The following is an 18,086-nucleotide window of genomic DNA, read 5'->3' on the forward strand; positions in this document are numbered from 1 at the left end:
AGTAGGGGAGAAAGAGTAGATAGGACATGTTTTTGTTTTTAATCCCAGAGAGCTTTAAATTTGAATTTCAGGTCTGCCATTTATTAGCTTTGTTTGCTCATTTGGAAAATGATGCTGTTAAGATCCAAATCCCTGGCTATTAAAAGATTAAATATCAAATGCAATGCATGTACAACAACTGGCACATAGAAGTTTATTAATCTTGAGTCTCATCCTCTTGCTTCCTTCCCTTCCTATTCGCAAAAATGTGCTACACACCACAAACCTGGGAGACATGACCTGCCCTAAGCACAAGTTAACCAAAAGATTACAAGATACTTACAAAGCACCTTTCTCATTTTCCACCAAACCCATGTCATGTTTCCCATATTGCCCCAGAGCCTTCTTACTTGTTTCTTCTGAGATATTTATCTCTCCTACCATGTTGGTGTCACCTCAGGATAGGTAACTAAGAGGCTAGTGTTTATTATTTATATTTCTATCACCAAAAAAGTTGAGCTAAAACCTATATAAAAGACACATACAACAGAAGAACCATTCATTAAAACAAGAACATAATACATGTGACAAACGATCTGGTGGGAGACTGAGGCAGGAAGACTACTGTAAGAAAAGTGGACAGCAATCTAAAACAAGCAAATAACGGCCCTGAACTGTCTGGCAAGGAAATGTTATAAATTAAAGAGCACTCATTTCTCTTTCCTATAAAAAGAAACATCTCAATTCTTGAAGAGGAACATCAGTAATTTGCCTGAACTTATTTATCTAAGCTATTGACAGGATCAAGAATACAACCAAAGTCTTCCAAAATACCTAATCTTTCACAAAACTGTGTCTCTTTATAGAAGACGCAAGGATTTAATTTGGCCCAATTCCCATCAGCAAAACATTCCCAGTTAGACTGTCTACAAATTGTATATATCTATACAGGACTTAGCATTTATTCAATGGACCAATGGCGGTATTACAGTGAATGAGACTGTTCCTGGGCTCAAGGACCTTGAGATTGCATAGGGGAAGCCAGCTTACAAAAGAACTGAGGCATAAGGTGGAACACAATGCCCTATAAAAGAGGACTGCTTACCACCGCCGAAGCGCTACATGTATACACACCTTTTATTGGAGAGAGGAGGGGAGGGATCAGGGACATTTGAAAGTGACTTGAAAAAAATAAAAATAAAAATAAAATAAAATAATAAAAAAAATAAAAAAAAAAAGAAAGTGACTTGAAAGGTACAGGATTTTGGCAGATGGAGAGCACAAGACATGGGCAAAGTGCATTAAAAAAACAATGCAGAAAAACAGAAAAAATGTTTAAGGCCTGAGTACAAAACAGTAAATAACCTATTTTGACACAGTGCAGAAGCGGAAAAATGGGAGAAGCTGAAAAGTTGAGATCTTATCACAAGGAGCCTTGAAAGCCACACTAAGGTGGCATTTCGACTATTTTCTGTATGCAACAGGGACTGACGAAGGCTTATGGCCAGGCAATTCTATGACCTGAATCCAGCTGCAAGACCGTTCATTGTCTGTATGGAGGGCTGGAGGCAGAGAGACTACATGAGAAACTGCCGGGTCACCCAGGTAGAAGAAAGAGAGCTCAGAGACAGAGAGATAGTGAACAAGCAGAGGTGCAAATACTGGCAGGGAGCACTACGAGCACTGGGCCAACTGCTGTCTGTGAGCTGGAGAGGAAGAAAAGGGGAGAAGTCAAGAGAAGTCTAAGACAGGGGTCGGCAACTTTGGCCCATGTACCAAATCTGGCCTGCCACCTGTTTTGTACAGCTAAGAAGCTGTACAAATTTTTATGTTTTTAAGTGGTTGGGGAAAAAATAATATTTTGTGATGAGTGAAAATTCAAATTTCAGGGTCCATAAATAAAATTTTATTGGAACACAGCCACTCTGATTGGTTCCTATATTGTCTACATTTGCTTTAATTCTACAGGAGGATCGTGTAGTTGTGACAGAGGCAGCCTGGCCCTCAAAGCTGAAAATATTTACTGTCTTTTCCTTCGTGGAAAAAGTTTTATGACTGCTGGTCTAAGAGGTTTTGAGGGTGGTGAACAGAGATGGCATTAAGAGGAACAGAGAAATTCTCCACGGGTTTGGTGGGATTAGAAAGAGAGATACCAATTCTGAAACAGTTAAAGGGGGGGGGGGGTGTCAATAAGAAATCCAGGTAAGGGAGCCCAGCATGAAATGGAAAGACCATCCCCCCTTGGGGCCCGGGCATCTGCTACTCCCCCTGCCTGGTACACTCTTCCTCCAAATCACCACATGATCTGGCTCCGATTCATTATTCAGGCCTGACTCCAATGTCACTGCCCAGGAGGAAGTCCCTCTCCCAACCATTTCAGCATTCTCTCTTCTCATTACCTTATTTTCTTTATTGCAGTTATCACTGCCCAAAATTATCTTATTTAATGACAGGTTTCACATCTTAGAATGCTGACTCTTTAAGGAGCCTCTTGTTTCCTAGAGCATCCCCAATGCTTTGAATCATGCCTAACATGGCTCGATAACTGGAGCTCAGGTGAAAACAAGTTTTAGGAACAAATGAGACTTGCCATTTGCAGCAGCTTGGGGAAAAAGGAGAGAGGAGAAGAGAGCAAAGTCACAGAAAGGTACCATGTTTCAGAAGCCAGACAGCAGTGGGGCTGTGGAACATCTTTCAGGAAAAGAGTTTCTAATAGTATCAAATGTTTTATTTTTTTTATTTTTATTTATTTATGATAGTCACACACACAGAGAGAGAGAGAGAGAGGCAGAGACATAGGCAGAGGGAGAAGCAGGCTCCATGCACACCGGGAGCCCGACGTGGGATTCGATCCCGGGTCTCCAGGATCGCGCTCTGGGCCAAAGGCAGGCGCCAAACTGCTGCGCCACCCAGGGATCCCGCACCATGTTTTAGATATAAAGAGTAGAAAAAAGTTACCAAGTGTGATAGCAAGAAGCTCACCAGTGACCTCAAAGAAGAAGGCCCAAGAGCATGGAGTGGTAGTCAGATTGCAAAGAATTAAAGAATGAGTGAATGGGAGGAAGGCATTAAGCAGAGAGCGGGCAGAGAAAGGAGAGGTGCTCCCAGGGCAGTAGCAAGGGCAGGGTGGTGGGATCCTTCTTTCTCTTTTTCATACAATTATTCAAGTCCCATCATGTTACTGCCCTGTTTTAAAGCCTTCAATTTCCCCTCCTATAAGGTCCAAGGTAAGGCCCTGCTTGATCAGGTTCCTGCCTGCCTCACCAGCCTGTATCTTTGTCCTCTCTGCTCCAGCTGCAATGTTGGTTCCACCCCAGGTCCTTTGCACATGCTGTTTCCTTTGGCCAGAAAAACTGCTTCCTCTTAGCTTAGCTAACTCTTTCACACTTCAGATTTTAATATTAAAAAAAAAAAAAAAGATGTACCACAGAGACTCCCTCTTCATACTGCCTTCAACCTCCAGAGCAAACTAAGACATCTCTCCTGGTAGTTACCATAATCATAACAAATAGTCGTAAAATTGTTGAATTGTTGTTTTTCCCACTAGCAAGGATCAGGTCTTGTCCTCATATAATACATGATTTACAGATAATTGTTAAATAAAGGAATAAGCATGAAAACATAAAAGCATTTTTATCTCAGCCAGTTTGTGTATCTCCCATAGCCTAAATGCACATCAAGTGGGCTTACAATTTACATTCCGGCCAGTTGGCTTTCTCTATCCTCCCCCTCCTCCTTCTAACCAACCTGGGCAAATTGTCATTCTAAACAAGTGAAAAGATGGGATTCTTCAAAGATAACATCATATATCAAATGAGTTTTTCCAATTAGAAAACTAATATATGGTTATTAGCAGATCTGCCTATTTTTACAGAATGGCTTTAACTGAACACAACAAAAACAAACAAAAAAAACCAGCCAGAATATTAAATTTAGACATTGCGCATCTAACTTTTTTAATTCTGCTTTGTGAATCCACTCTAAAATGGGTCTGCAGGTATACAATAAAAGATTCATTGCATCTCTTTATTATTTAATTATACAAATCACATCTGTGTGCCTCCCTGCATATGATCTTGTTAAATAACAAAATTTTTCACTGGGAAAATATACATTTGGCAGTTTGTTTTCTTCTTGATTTTTTTAACTTTGTCTTTTCTCTTACCATAAATAAAAGATTTTAAACTCTACTAATTGAAAAAAATTGCTGTGAATTACAGCCTTGCTACAGCTTGAGCAAATTAACTGTGTAAATAAGTCTGCAGATATAATTGCGCTTAATTGAATGAACTGTTGTCAGTTCTAATAGCTGTAAGCCCTTTAAATCACTATTAAAAACAAGAGTTGCATTAATTACAAATTGTTCTTACCTATTTCCACCTGATACATACATTCAAAGATAGCTGAGTTACCCAACGTACTTGAATATGATAAACCTAAAATTTTATTTTAAATACCTACAGGTCAGCTTACTCATCATTTGAACTGGACTTCCCTTCCACAAACACAAATTAGGGAGTTTTACAGTTTTATCCTTCTCAAATGGAAAGAAAAGGAAAAAATGCAGCTAACTTCTTCGCTATCAAAGAACATGGGATAAAAAGAGCACCTGACAACTGTTGTTCTTGAGACTATAAATGCATCATAAACATCACTGAGAAGGAACTAAAGGCATATTTAAAATATGAACAGGAGGAAGGGCCAACTTTCTGTACAATTTATATTTTGAGCGAAATTTGCTTTTGGAAAGCACACATATGGAAATAGAAACTGATAAAACAGCATTCAGGAGAAACTGAACACATATTTCAGAGTTCCTTTAAACTCTTATAATTGCTTAAATAACAAAACTCCCTAACACATCATCTGACTTAGAAGATTTTTAACTTCCACACAACTCTGAGGACACCATTTTACAAACGGGTATGCCTTGTTTCTGCCACTTCCTAAGTAAACTGAATTAGTGAAAGCAACACAGAACCTTTATACGGACTTTCCCAGAAAGTCTAATACATTCCTACCAAATTATATACCTTGCATGATCTTTAAAGTTAAATTAAAGGCATCTTTGTGTCTCATTTTTCCCTAAAAATACAGCAGAACCTAATGTATTATCACCTTTGGTGCTGTCTACATAATAAACTCCTCTAGATTTGAGAATACTTTAAGTGCCTAAACTTTTTTGATTCAACCATTTTTAATTGTAGCCTTTCTGATACAGAATGTATCAGTTACTGTTTTATATTTAGTGGATCACACTTTCCTACCATCTTAAAGCATTCTGAATACAATTTGAGCTCTTTGTTTTTAACCCAAAGTACATTCACCAATAAAAAATAAAATAATCAAGCCAACAAATTTTTAGCTTATACCATGTGCCTGGCACCATTCCAAAATCCCCAGGCATAGTCATTCAATCCTCAAAACAGTCTTATAGGTCAGTACCATCTTTAATTTTATTGATAAGGAAACACACTGAAGTTGCCCACATTATCCCAGCTAGGATCAAAACAAGTAGCCTGCCTCCTGTGTCTCCAAAAATACAGATTATGAAAAACAAGGCTAAAACATAGGTTTCCTACCTCAAGGTGTAAACAAGTTAACCTGATTTAGTCTTTCCCAGCTGGGTTCAAGTTAGTCTGGCCTTTTTTCACAGAGAGCCACAGCTCCTCCTCCTAGCCTGCAGAGGCAGTCTCCTCTCACTCCTAAGTAACCCTTTCCCAGAAGAGTTAAAGCAAACTCCTGTGAGCAAAGATTCATCACTGGCTTCTCATTCTGCAGAAAACCTCTTATTGAGCTTGTCCTGTTGCAATCCTGACAGTAGCTTCTTACTCCACCCCTATCCACCACTTGTACACCTCCCAACAGCCCAACCCTAAAGCTGCCCTTTTCTGCTAGAGACCAGACCTATCTATCTCGCCCTTTCCATTAGGCTCCACAACTCAAGCTCTTCTTAATGGCTTGGTCATCATTAGCAACGCCAATTACCATATTGTGTTGTGACAGGGACAACTCCAACTCGCTAGGATATTTACAACGGCATTTGCCCCTCCACTAAATGGCACCACACAGACTATTTCACTTTTTTAAGTTATGGTTCTGCTTTTCATTCTGCTTCTCACTCACTTCCAAAATAAAAATTAACACTGCTTGTCTCAGAGAATATGCCTTCTTTGTATTCATCCTCTTAACAACAAATATCGTTTATGTTTGTTGTAGTTAATCTGCTCTTGACTTGAAAACCAGTTAGATTGACTGCTAATAATGCTAAAACAAATGCTTTATAAATTACAAGCAAATCAAAATACATTTTCCTCCACTACAAGGAAAGCACATAGGGATTCCATGACATCTACAGTGGCTCTAAACATTTCCTGCTTCCTAGCAATCTTCTGGATAGTTGATAGGTGGTGAGTAAGTAAGATATTTTCTGTGATGGGGGGAGAGGAAAAGGTAACGGTCAACTAAAGCTGACCCTTTCAGTGTTCCACAGTTGTTCCACTTGCTAATGATGTTAGTGCTTGAACTCAAGAACTATGAATGGTTCCCCATTCATTCAACACAGGCCACAGCCCCTGACCTCACACTGCTCAGACTTGTGGACAGAGTCTCGGTCTTCACAATCTGGCCCCATCCTGCATGTCCAGCTTCACCTCCTGCTGCTGCCTCCCAGTTTTCTACTCTAGTCAGAGTGGCTGCCTCCTAATTTGTCACCCACACTATGTACCTGCCCACCTTTGTGCCTCTGTTTTTATGCTCTCTCTGCTTCAGTTCCCTTCCCACCCCTAGACAAGAGAACTCCTACTCACTCAAGGCCCAATTTTAGTGAAACCTCTTCAAAAACAGCAGCGGGCAGGGCTTCCGGCAAGGTTTAGCTTCCCTCGGGTCCCAGCAATCTTAGTTCCAACCTCTACTATAGCATCACCCACACGGTGTTACAGTTTACATACAGCAGGCTTATTTCCATATAAATTATCTTATCCATCTGCCAGAAATTGGTAGGTACTGAAAAGATGTTTGTTTCTACAGGTAATTAATCTGTTAACATTAAAAAATGGGGGACTTCTCAGTCCTCAGACTTTAAAGGAGTGCCATGAAGGTTCCTAGGAAACAATCTACATTCACAAAGTAGGACTGACTCTTCTGCATGTGTAAAATCTACAACTGAGAAACCCTGAATGAACAGTTCCAAAGTTCTTCCACCTGACTGTAAATTCTATAAGGACAAGGATTTTTGCATGTTTTGTTCTGCTTATTCACTCCCTGAGATTCATAGCAGGGACTCAACAAGTATTTAACTGAACGAATAAAGGAATGAACAAAGTGTTGAGTGAATATTACTGCTAAGTAAACTCAGTTACCACAGATTAAAAATATCCCAACAAAGATCAGCTCTGTCTTTTGGCTAGAGTAGACTTAAAGAAATTTTCATTTTTTTCTTCTAAAGCAGGTCTTGCCTCAGGACTGGGCAATTTATTCACAGAGCACCAAGGAAAAATGTGTGCCCAGCGCCAGCTGCTAAGAATCACAGATCATAAAACCTTAGAAGTAAACATATCATGGAAATGAACTTAATGTTTTATGCTTTCTTGTTGCCTCAAACGGCCAAAAAAAACTGGTGCACTTCAGAGGGAAGAATTCTCATAGGAAGTAGTTTCCTGCCCCTGAAACCCGCTCATTTCAACATGGCAGCTGTTTAAAAGCGCATGTTACCATAGGGTTTTTGAGACAGGAAGCAATAGTGGCACACCTAGCTGAGAACAGGGGAGAGCAAGAGGTAGAGAGGAAACAACATGCCGAATGAGAACATGGCTTGGAGGTTAGCCCACAAAGTATAAAAACAATGAACCAATTTCTCTAATGATATTTCTCCTATGATATACCTGTACATGGTAATTATCAAAAAAGAGAAAATTAAAGGCATAGAAACAAATAATACCTTCTCTGGTCACCAGCTGCTCCCCCTTTTCCCATCATTATCTCTTCTTCCAATTTTAAGGACTCATAGAAAAGAAATAGGTAAGAACTTGATTGTCTTTAAACAGGAAAGGGAGTAGACCATGGATGACTTTTCTACTTTCCTCGATTTTCTGATTTTTCTACTGTGAGTGTTCCCTCTTGTTATACTGAGAAAATAATTCTTATGTTTAAAGAAACTGTAGAGCTGAAAAGTTTATGTTCTAATAAGAAAACTACATAAGTCTTTTACCCCCAAAAAATAGTAACAAAGAACTCAATAATACCAAACCATCCAATCTTTTCACTCAATAACCTTGACCTCTTTGCTCCTCAACTACTGGTATATCTAACAGTTTATTTATTTAAAATATCATGTTTTCGGGACGCCTGGGTGGCTCAGCAGTTGAGCGTCTGCCTTTGGCCCAGAGCCTGATCCTGGAGTCCCAGGATGGAGTCCCACCGTCGGGCTCCTTGCATGGAGCCTGCTTCTCCCTCTGCCTGTGTCTCTGCTTCTGTCTCTCTTGTGAATAAATAAATAAAATCTTTAAAAATATCATTTTTATGATATTTTATATATATACTTTGTCACTGAGTTAATTAACCAATTCCTCAATTTTTCCTAATGTGGAAATGAACAAGAAAAATTTCCTTGTACAAATATTCACATCTCAGATGATAAATTTTCTAAAAGTATATTATCTCATTAGAACAAATTAGGAAATACATAATAAAAATATATACAATATGTGTGTGTTTAGGGAGAGAAACACTTAAAGGAGTTAGAAAACACGGATCTTGATCTCTGCTAATAAACCTATTAACTCAGTTATACATTAGCATTTCTTCTATAGAAGTGAATATAAATCTACACATGTCCTCAGTACTTGCTTCAGCTGGGTTTCTGTCCAAATATATATATGACCTAAAGCTAGCTATTCAGAAGAAGCTGATTGATAACTTTAAAACAGTACTACAATTTGTGGTCTGCACTTGAAACCGCTAGTGTTTGTGAACTCAGAATGTAAACTGACAGACCTAACAATCTGACTTAAAAGCACTCAATTTAAGTTTCTTCATGCCATTTAATCCGAGTGTCCGTTCTTGCAAAAGCACCTCCACTCTCAAAACTCCTTATTTTTACTATCTCTTTAACAAATGCCTGAGTTAAAAAAAAATTTTGCAACCTAATTCACCTTATTACCTTAATCTGTAAAGGGTGGATACCAAATGACCAGAAAGATAATCACAAATATAGCATTAACCAAACTGATAGTAAGACTGCTTAAATTATAGCAAATTGAAATGTAGTTATCTTTTGTAAAATGTTTGAATTATTTTATCTATATATGTATAATTTATTTATCCTCCCTCTATCATCACTTCCCAATGGTTATAATTAGCATACTGTGGAATGGAAAATCAATGTGGAGTGTCACAATTCTCAGATTTAAAAATAAATCTTTGCAGCTATTTAGGAAAATTAAGATACAGTGAAAGTGCTTAGTAAATATGATATGTAGAATTAAGAAGAGGATGTAAAACAAACAGAAGAAGAAGAAGAAGAGGATGTGATTGCTCCTATTCATCATGTCCACAATCGTTAGGTATGATTATTTACGCCTTTAAACTGGACCTATATATACAGAGAACACAATTTCTCCATAATACACAGCATATTGTTCCCCAAGTGTCTGGTATCCTCATCGTCTCCATTAACCTTCACCACAAGGTACAAAAGAACACATTGATCCTTCAGCAAGAATGATTCCCTGGTCGTAGGAAACATCAGAGTCACCAAAAGCAAAAGCGAGAAACAGCACAAAATGGGGTTTTGGAAAGGGAGCTGAACAGATATTTAATCAATATAAAATGCTCGTCTTAAAAAAAGATTTTGCACTGTGTAAACGCCCATACGTTTGAATCCTTTTCTTAAAAATCTGCCAACAAAGAACTCCATGATCATATGGAATTGTTCCTGCATTCTACTCATCGCTTAACTATACGAGGTTCTCAACGCGTTCCTACCTGAAAGAAGCAATGACAATCTTAACACCACTGTGAACTCCTGCCACTGAGAGAAAAACCCTAGGACTCGTGTTAAAAAAAAAAAAAAAAAAAAAGTTAATAGCATGTATTCAACCGGGGGCAGAAGACAGCTCACAGCCACGTATGAAAAGAAGTGGCAGGGTCCTCTTCCGAACGGGCACACAGGAATTCACAGAGAACATACAATCGTTTTTAAAAGGCGAACACCTAAATAAATAAATAATAATAATAATAATAATAATAATAAAAGGCGAACACCTGCCAATCTGGTCTCCCTAAAGAAGTCCCTTGGTAAACAGACATCCAAGGAGGAGCCGGCATCCCTGGAACCTTGGGATGTGACGGGGGGGGGGGGGGGGGGGGGGGGGGGGTACCAGCCCTGCTACAGCGATGTCTCCCTTGGATGCTTGGCGACCACGTTCAGAGGGGGTCTGAAGAGTAAGACAGAAGGGAAGGCCAGAGACCGGCCCCGTTTTCAGGCCCATTACAGCAGGGCTCGCACTTCCCCCCCGGGGTGGGGGGGGGGCTCTCGCTCTCACCGTACCTCTTCCCTGGCCCTCTCGCCCCGGGTGCATCTCTCGCCCTTCTCACGGGCTGTCTAGGGCCAGGGGTCTCGAAAGAACCTAAAAGGAGAGGGGGGCGTTTCCTGAGTCCGCAAACGCGCCCCCCCCCCCGTGTTAGCCCCAAATCCCAGAAACTTTCCCTCGCTGAGCTCGCAAAGGAGGAAAACGACGAAGCCCCTCAGCCCCGGTGTGGAGGCCAGAGAGAAAACCTCCTCCCCGCCCCCCCACCCCGTCCAACCACGGCAGTTCAGCCCGAGAGCGGGCGGTCAAGTTCTCGGGGCAAGAGCGAGGCCCGTCAGACCTCAAGCCCGCGCCTGCATCTCAGGGTGGTATAAACAGGATGTCAGCGCGCTCCAGGCTTGTTTATGAAAACTTGATGTGCGCTCCGGGGGGAGGGGGCGGCGAGCCCTGACCTTCCCTCCGCCCTCCCGGCGTGCGGCCCCCGCCCCCCAGCCTCCCAGCAGCCGGCCGGCTCCGCTCGGCTGGAAATCCCCCGCGTCCCCGCCCGCGCCCACACGCCCCCGCCCCCCGGGCCAGCGCCGCGCTCGCCGAGCGCCGGGGGTGCGCGGCTCGCCCCGCCGGGGAGCAGCGGCCGCGCCGCCCGCCGGCGCCGGACTCCGCGCCCCTCGCTCGGCCGGCGGCGGCCGCCTCCCCTCCGTGACACTCACCACTTCCGCGTGCGCCCGGGCCGGGCAGCGGGCGCTCCGGGTCGCCGCGCAGCTCCGGCCGCCCGCCCGCCCGCCCGCTCGCTCGCTCGGCAGCCAGCCCCGCGGGGCCCCGGCGTTGCGCGCGCCCGCGGCTGAGGAGGGGGCGCGGGACCGGCGACCGGGGCTGGGGCGCGGGCCCGCGCTGTCTGCGGCTGCTGGCTACTCCGCCGCCGCCGCGGCCTGCGCTCCGCGACGCTCCCGCCCCGCCCCGCCCCGCCGCTGGCTCCGCCCCCCAGGCCGGGGCCGGCCCCGCCCTCGCGTGACGTCACGAGCGGCGGTCCAGGAAAGAGGGGGCGGCGGCGGCCGCGGTGGAGGCTGGAGCTCTGCAGCCGCGCGGCGCCCGGCGCCTCCGAGCTGCCCCCTCTCCGTCCGCAGGTGCCTTCGCTCCTTCACTCCCCCCCCCCTTTTTTTTTTTTTAACCGTGTTTTCTGCAAACACCATTCTAGAAACGAGAGGTCGGCCCGGGCCGATAGTAAAACTGCCGTCAGGTTTGGGCTACAGGTCGACCCCCTGCTAAGTGAGGCGAGCCCTCCGCCACAGGCTCCCGCGCCGGGATGCCCTCATCGCAGTCCTAACTCCTTGTCCCGAGAGACTAACAGGGGAGCTGGGCGGCCCTGGACTCCCCGGAACTTAAGATCAAAGAAGTCTTCTCTGACATAGGCAAATGTCTTCACATCCAACGCATTCCGTATTTAAAGAGCTCTTTTAAATTTAAAAAGAAACTTAACGCTTGTGGATACCTAATGTATTCAGCGCTTTTCATTTTTTTTTTAATAATCTCTCAAAGTAGCCATTATTTTATCTATGACAAAACGAATTGAGGCTTATGAATCTTAAAGTCACACTACAGCCAGGACTCAGATCCAGCCAAATCTTGACAATTTTACTTCCGAGATATCTCCAGTCCTTTTGCCTCTCCGTTCCAACCACGTGATCCAAGTTCCGCACATCTCTTTACCTGAAGGACGACAAGCACCTCTCCAGTTCAGGTTCTGCATCACTCCAGCTTCCAATTAATTTTCCACAGTGAGCTTTTAAAAGTTCAAATCTGTTGCATTCTTGAGCTTGAAACACTCCAGTGTCCTCCCCCTGAAAATCTGCCTAGGTGTGGTCAGGCTTCTGTAGGTCACTGTGGAAGGAGGCTGCCTCACATGCCCTGATTTGGCTAATCCAGCTGGAGGGTTTCTGATAACTTGAGGGATAATTTACCTCCTCCAGAGCAAAAAGTGCTGGTGTGGAACCTGGTGAGTGAGGAGAGCATTTGATTTTAGGGTTCTGGATTTTAGGTCTGGCTCCCACCGTTAGTCACTTGGGATACCCGAAATAATTTACAGTTTACTCATAAAAGTTGAGGAGCAGACTAAAAAATCTCCAGTGTGCCTTCTGGAAGGATATAGGAGAATTCACAGAGAAAACAGGAGAATCAAGCAGGGAAGGTCCTGGCCCAGTTGCCTCCATAAACACTTATGGAGTGTTTATGTTCACCGGCTACTTCACTTGCCACTCAGCTATTGGCATCATATTCTTCACCTGTTAAATTGGAATAATACTGGGCACCTGGGTAGCTCAGTTGTTGAGCCTCCGCCTGCAGCTCAGGTCTTGATCCCAGGGTCCTGGGATGAGTCTGCATTGGGCTCCCTGCAGGGAGCCTGCTTCTTCTGCCTGGGTCTCTGCCTCTCTCCCTGTGTCTCTCATGAATAAATAAATAATTTTTTTAATTGGGATAATATCTTCCTCATTGGGATTATGCTGAAGGCGAACAAAGATCATGCAGGCCTGGGTGACCCACGTGGTGGGCTTGGTAAATCACTTTTGTTGAGCTGGGTCTTAAAGTAACAGGTTGGACGTGAATGAATGGAGATGGAAACATGAAAGAGCCACGTTTTGGGGAAGGCAAAGAATAAAGATAAAGTCGGGACAGCAGCAGTGACCCCATCCTACTCAAGAATGAATCTGACTGCTATATAAATGGAATCAGAAGGGCCTTGGTTAAAAAAAAAAAAAAAAAAAGAAGGGCCTTGGTTGAGTGTATTTCCCTGTATGAGGCATTACACTAAATGCTGAAGATTCTGGGGGAAAGACCCAGTTCCTGACCTCTGATGCTCACATTGGACTAGAATAACAGACAGGTGAGAGATCAATGTGATTCATGCTCTGATAAAAGCTGATCCTAGAGGATAATTACCCAATCTAGCCTGAGGAAATTAGGAAGGAAAGAAGAAACTACAAAGGAACAGATAAATCACAGGAACCCAGGCAGGGATCATGGCATATTCAGACAGTAATACATATATGTTGTGTGGCTGGCAAATAAGATGGGAGTTATGCACACATCTTGTCTGAAAGACATAGTGTGTGTTCTCAAGGTCTTTAAGTGGGTTTGTATTTTACAAAAATCCCCCTAGGGCAGGGTTTCTCAATCTCAGCACTATTGCCATTTGGGGCCAGAAAATTCTTTGTTATGGGATGCTTCCTGCGTATTGCAAGATGCTTAGCAGCATCTCTATCCTTTAACCACTAGATGCCAGTAGCAATCCCCCTTGCTTTTCATGCACGCCCCCCAACAGCCCCCCCCCCACCTCCTGGCCCAGTTATGACAACCAAAAATGTCCTCAGACATTGCCAGATGTCTTCTGAGGGACAAAAATCATCCCTTTTGAGAATCACTAAGGTAAAGGTAAGGTGGAGGATGGATCTGTAGCATTATAGAGCTGCAGGCTACAAGTGATAACATCAATAGTTAAAGCAGTGGACTAGGGAGAGATAAACATGAAAGTGTCAAAAGCCTTAGTAGAAGAGACTGCCTGGTAACTGGTTTAGATGTGGGCGCTGAAGCAAAAGGAAGAGCCTCACGTGACCGAAATTTTCCAAATTAGTTGACAAATTGACTAAGAACAACCAACCACTAGCTAAATTGGATAAGGAATTCAATTTTATCTTTGAGAATAGAAAAAGTTTGGATAGTCATCCTATAAGGAACATACGAGAGAGAACAGTATGAAAGGAGGACTACATATATTTCCTTCTAATATGTAACATGTAACATGAAACCTGCAATCCTGCTACAAATATTCATCTAAATTGAACTAAACCAAATGCCATGAAGTAGAAACCTCTTATCAGGAAATTTTCAAAAAACAACCCCATCCAACCAGCAATCATTCACATGGGTTTCCCATGGAAATCTTCATCAAAAAAAGTGTTTGCGGGAAGCCCAGGTGGCTCAGTGGTTTAGCACCGCCCAGGGTGTGATCCTGGAGACCCAGGATCGAGTTCCGCTTCGGGATCCCTGCATGGAGCCTGCTTCTCCCTCTGCTTGTGTCTCTGCCTCTCTCTCTCTGTCTCTCATGAATAAATAAATAGTTTTTTAAAAAACTGCTGACCAATCTATTTCTCTGGAAAAGATTAGATTACGATGGGAAAATAGACTCAAACAATAAGGTTTGCCTTAACAAGTTGTACTAAACTAAAATACCATTGTACAGATCATGAAATTTAATGGTTAAAACTTGGCAACAAGAGAAAAGAAAAAAAAATCCCTGTAATTTTGTAACCCTGATATAAATGTTTACCATATTATGTATTTTCTTCCAGTTATTTTTTTCACTATGCATATTTTTAATTTAAGTATAATCATGGTGTCCATGAAATTTTATAAATTGTTCCTTAAATTTGTTTAATTTATGAGCATCTTTCATGTTCTACAAAAGTCTTTATAACTAACAAATTTCTTCATGCAAATAACAATAATTAAATATATACTATTTAGGCAATTATCTTAGGAGAGATTCACAGAAATGGAATTATTGAGTTAAATAGACTGCATATTTTTAGATTTCTGGTTCACAGATTCATATTGGCAAGTCACTTTCCAGGAAGTTTCCAAAAGTTTACACTGCCCTGAAAAGTGTACAAAATGTCAGGTTCTGCAACAGTGAACATTATTTTTTTTAGATTTTTTAATTTTTTATTTATTTGAGAGAGTGAGCAAGAGAGAGAGCATGAGCAGGGGCAGAGGGAAAGGGAGAAACAGTCTCCCCTACTCAGCAGGGCTCAATCCCAGGACTGCACGATTATGACCTGAGTCAAAGGCACACACAACCAACTGAGCTACCCAGGTGCCCCAAACATTATCATTTTTAAAATGATTACATCTTTAGGACACCTGGCTGGCTCAGTTGGTAGAGCATGCAACTCTTGATCTTGGAGTTATGAGTTTGAACCCTACATTGGGTGGAGCCTACTTAAAATAAAATTTAAAAATTAATTAAAAAATAAAATTATTTACATTTAAATTTTTTCAATGTATTTTTGCTTTAATTTTGAATTTCTATGATTATTAGAGAGATTAATAATTTTCCATGTGCTTTCTCACTAGTTTCTATTTTTCATTTTTCTTTTAATTTATCAATGGGTGTTCATGGAGTACATAGGGGGAATTCTGTTTTCATTCTTTCCTGCTACCTACTGGGGTCATAGTATCTTCCAGCAGTTTGTAATAACAATATCTTTTTTTTTTTTTTTTTTTTTTTAAAGATTTTATTTATTTATTTATGATAGTCACAGAGAGAGAGAGAGAGGCAGAGACACAGGCAGAGGGAGAAGCAGGCTCCATGCACCGGGAGCCCGACGTGGGACCCGATCCCGGGTCTCCAGGATCGCGCCCTGGGCCAAAGGCAGGCGCCAAACCGCTGCGCCACCCAGGGATCCCTAATAACAATATCTTTAATAAAGATAGCAATATTTTTCTGTCATCCTTCTGATCTGTATTTTTCCAACATACTATTTGCTCAAAAAGATTATGCTCAGAAAAATTTTCCATTTTCTTACAGTCAAGTATGTTACGGTTGTGGGTTTTTTATTATTTTTTTTTTGCATTGTGATTTCCTCTGTGAGTCTTTAAGAAGTCATCCTCTCTCCTTAAGTTAGACAAATGAATATAACGAATATTTGTTGAGTACCAAATTTTGTGCAGGCATTATTCTGCACTGTGAATATAGCAGTGAAACAAGACAGAGAAGGTTCCTAACTGGAGAGGATAGCTGAAAATAAACAAATGAGTCAATAATTAGAATAATGACAGAGAGTGATATATGCTAGGGGGGAATAAAGATTTAACAGACTGAATGACGGAGGATGACATAAATGTTTATTCTACATCATTCTAGGTTTCATACAACTCAATGCTTTAAATATCCAATATTTAAACCATCTGAATTTTCAGCGGATACTCCAAAGTGTCTGAAGGGCTATTTTTTAAAATCAAGACTGTCATTTATATTGAAAATATAGTATTCAATAAATGCTCTTTATTTAACAATCCCTTTCCCTCATCCTACCCTCGGAAGGAAGGAAGGAAGGAAGGAAGGAAGAAAGAAAGAAAGAAAGAAAGAAAGAAAGAAAGAAAGAAAGAAAGAAAGAAAGAAAAGAAAAGAAAGGAAAAAGAAAATGTTAAATCTTTTACCTCTAAACTAAATTTAGACAGTAACGGGACAGTTACCTATGTGGTCTCTAATCCATTAAATTAGGGCAGCCTGGGTGGCTCAGCGGTTTAGTGCCCCCTTCAGTCCAGGGGGTGATCCTGGAGATCCAGGATCGAGTCCCACATTGGGTTTTCTGTGTGGAGCCTGCTTCTCCCTCTGCCTGTGTCTCTGCCTCTGTGTGTGTGTGTGTGTGTGTGTGTGTCTGTGTGTGTCTCATGAGTAAATAAATAACTAAAAATAATAATAAATTAGTCTCCTTTACTTTCAGGTTATCTGATAATTGTGTACCTAACTTTATAAGAAACAGATCAATGACTTTCCAAAGTAGCAGTCTCTTTCTGTATGCCCACCGGCGTTGTATAAAATCTTCAGTGGCTCCTTATCTTTATCACACTTGGTATTACCAGTCTCTTTGTAATTCTATCAAATCCAGTGGGTTTGAAATAATCATTTGTGTTGTCCCAATGAATAATGAATGGTGCTGAGAATTTTTCATGTGCTTCTTTGCCATGTGAATGAGTATCTTCTATTTTTGAAGTGTCTAGTCATTCCTCCTTTTTTTAATCAGTTTTTTATCTTCTTATATCACTTTAAGAATGAATTATATATGATAATTATTGATATGATAATAATATTATTAATATTAATATATGATATTATGAATAATAAATGTCTTTCATTATTGGTATGTATAATAGATAGTAATATGAACAGTGTGCCTTTTTGTTTTAATATATTGAGTGCATTTCAAACAAGTCTTAATTTTGATTATCCTGCTTATCAATTTTTAAAAGTTTTTGATGTATGCTATTTGTGTCATATTTAGGAAATCTCTGCCTAATCCAGGATAATAGATATGTTCACCCATTTTCTTCTAGAAAATTTGTATCTTTAGTTCTCACTTTAGGTTCTATGATTCACTTGACATTTAAAACTTTTTTGTATAATCTCTGAATTTTTAGTACATGGATAATCAATTGTTCCAATAAAATGTATTAAAAAGAAAAAAAGAATTAGTCACCTTCTAAGATGAGGAAATTATACTTACAGGAGAGAGATCCTTTCCTATTGCCTAATACCATGAAAGCAGTAGGCCATCGATAATACTGATGATGACAGACTGAAAGTAAGAAAAAAGAGTCTGATTACGTGTAATGGGGAAGCAAAAGGAATGTACATTATTTTTTGCCTGGAAGGAATCATGCATGACATATAGTAAAAGTTCAGTAGATATTTGCTAAAAGTATCATTCAGAGAAAGAAAAAAGATGAAAGCAATTGAATCACATATGTATGATTGTGAATGCCCACTTTAAAACTTTTTTGGACTAAAATTATTGAGGGAATACT

At 41.2% G+C, this 18,086-nt stretch overlaps 1 protein-coding gene across 2 annotated transcripts in view; it reads right to left on the reverse strand.

The window, feature by feature from the left end:
- Positions 1-18,086, reverse strand: part of JAK1 (Janus kinase 1) — a 155,564-nt gene that overhangs the window by 113,740 nt on the left and 23,738 nt on the right. The window contains exon 1 of one of the 2 annotated variants that reach the window (XM_077892137.1): positions 11,216-11,330. The exons of the other annotated variant lie outside the window; for it this stretch is intronic. The gene's annotated coding sequence lies outside the window, so the exon portion shown is untranslated. Of the gene's footprint in view, positions 1-11,215; positions 11,331-18,086 lie in introns of those variants that run through there. 2 annotated transcript variants of the gene reach the window in all.

The sequence above is a fragment of the Canis aureus genome, chromosome 3, assembly GCF_053574225.1.
Source record: "Canis aureus isolate CA01 chromosome 3, VMU_Caureus_v.1.0, whole genome shotgun sequence".
Lineage (NCBI taxonomy): Eukaryota > Metazoa > Chordata > Mammalia > Carnivora > Canidae > Canis > Canis aureus.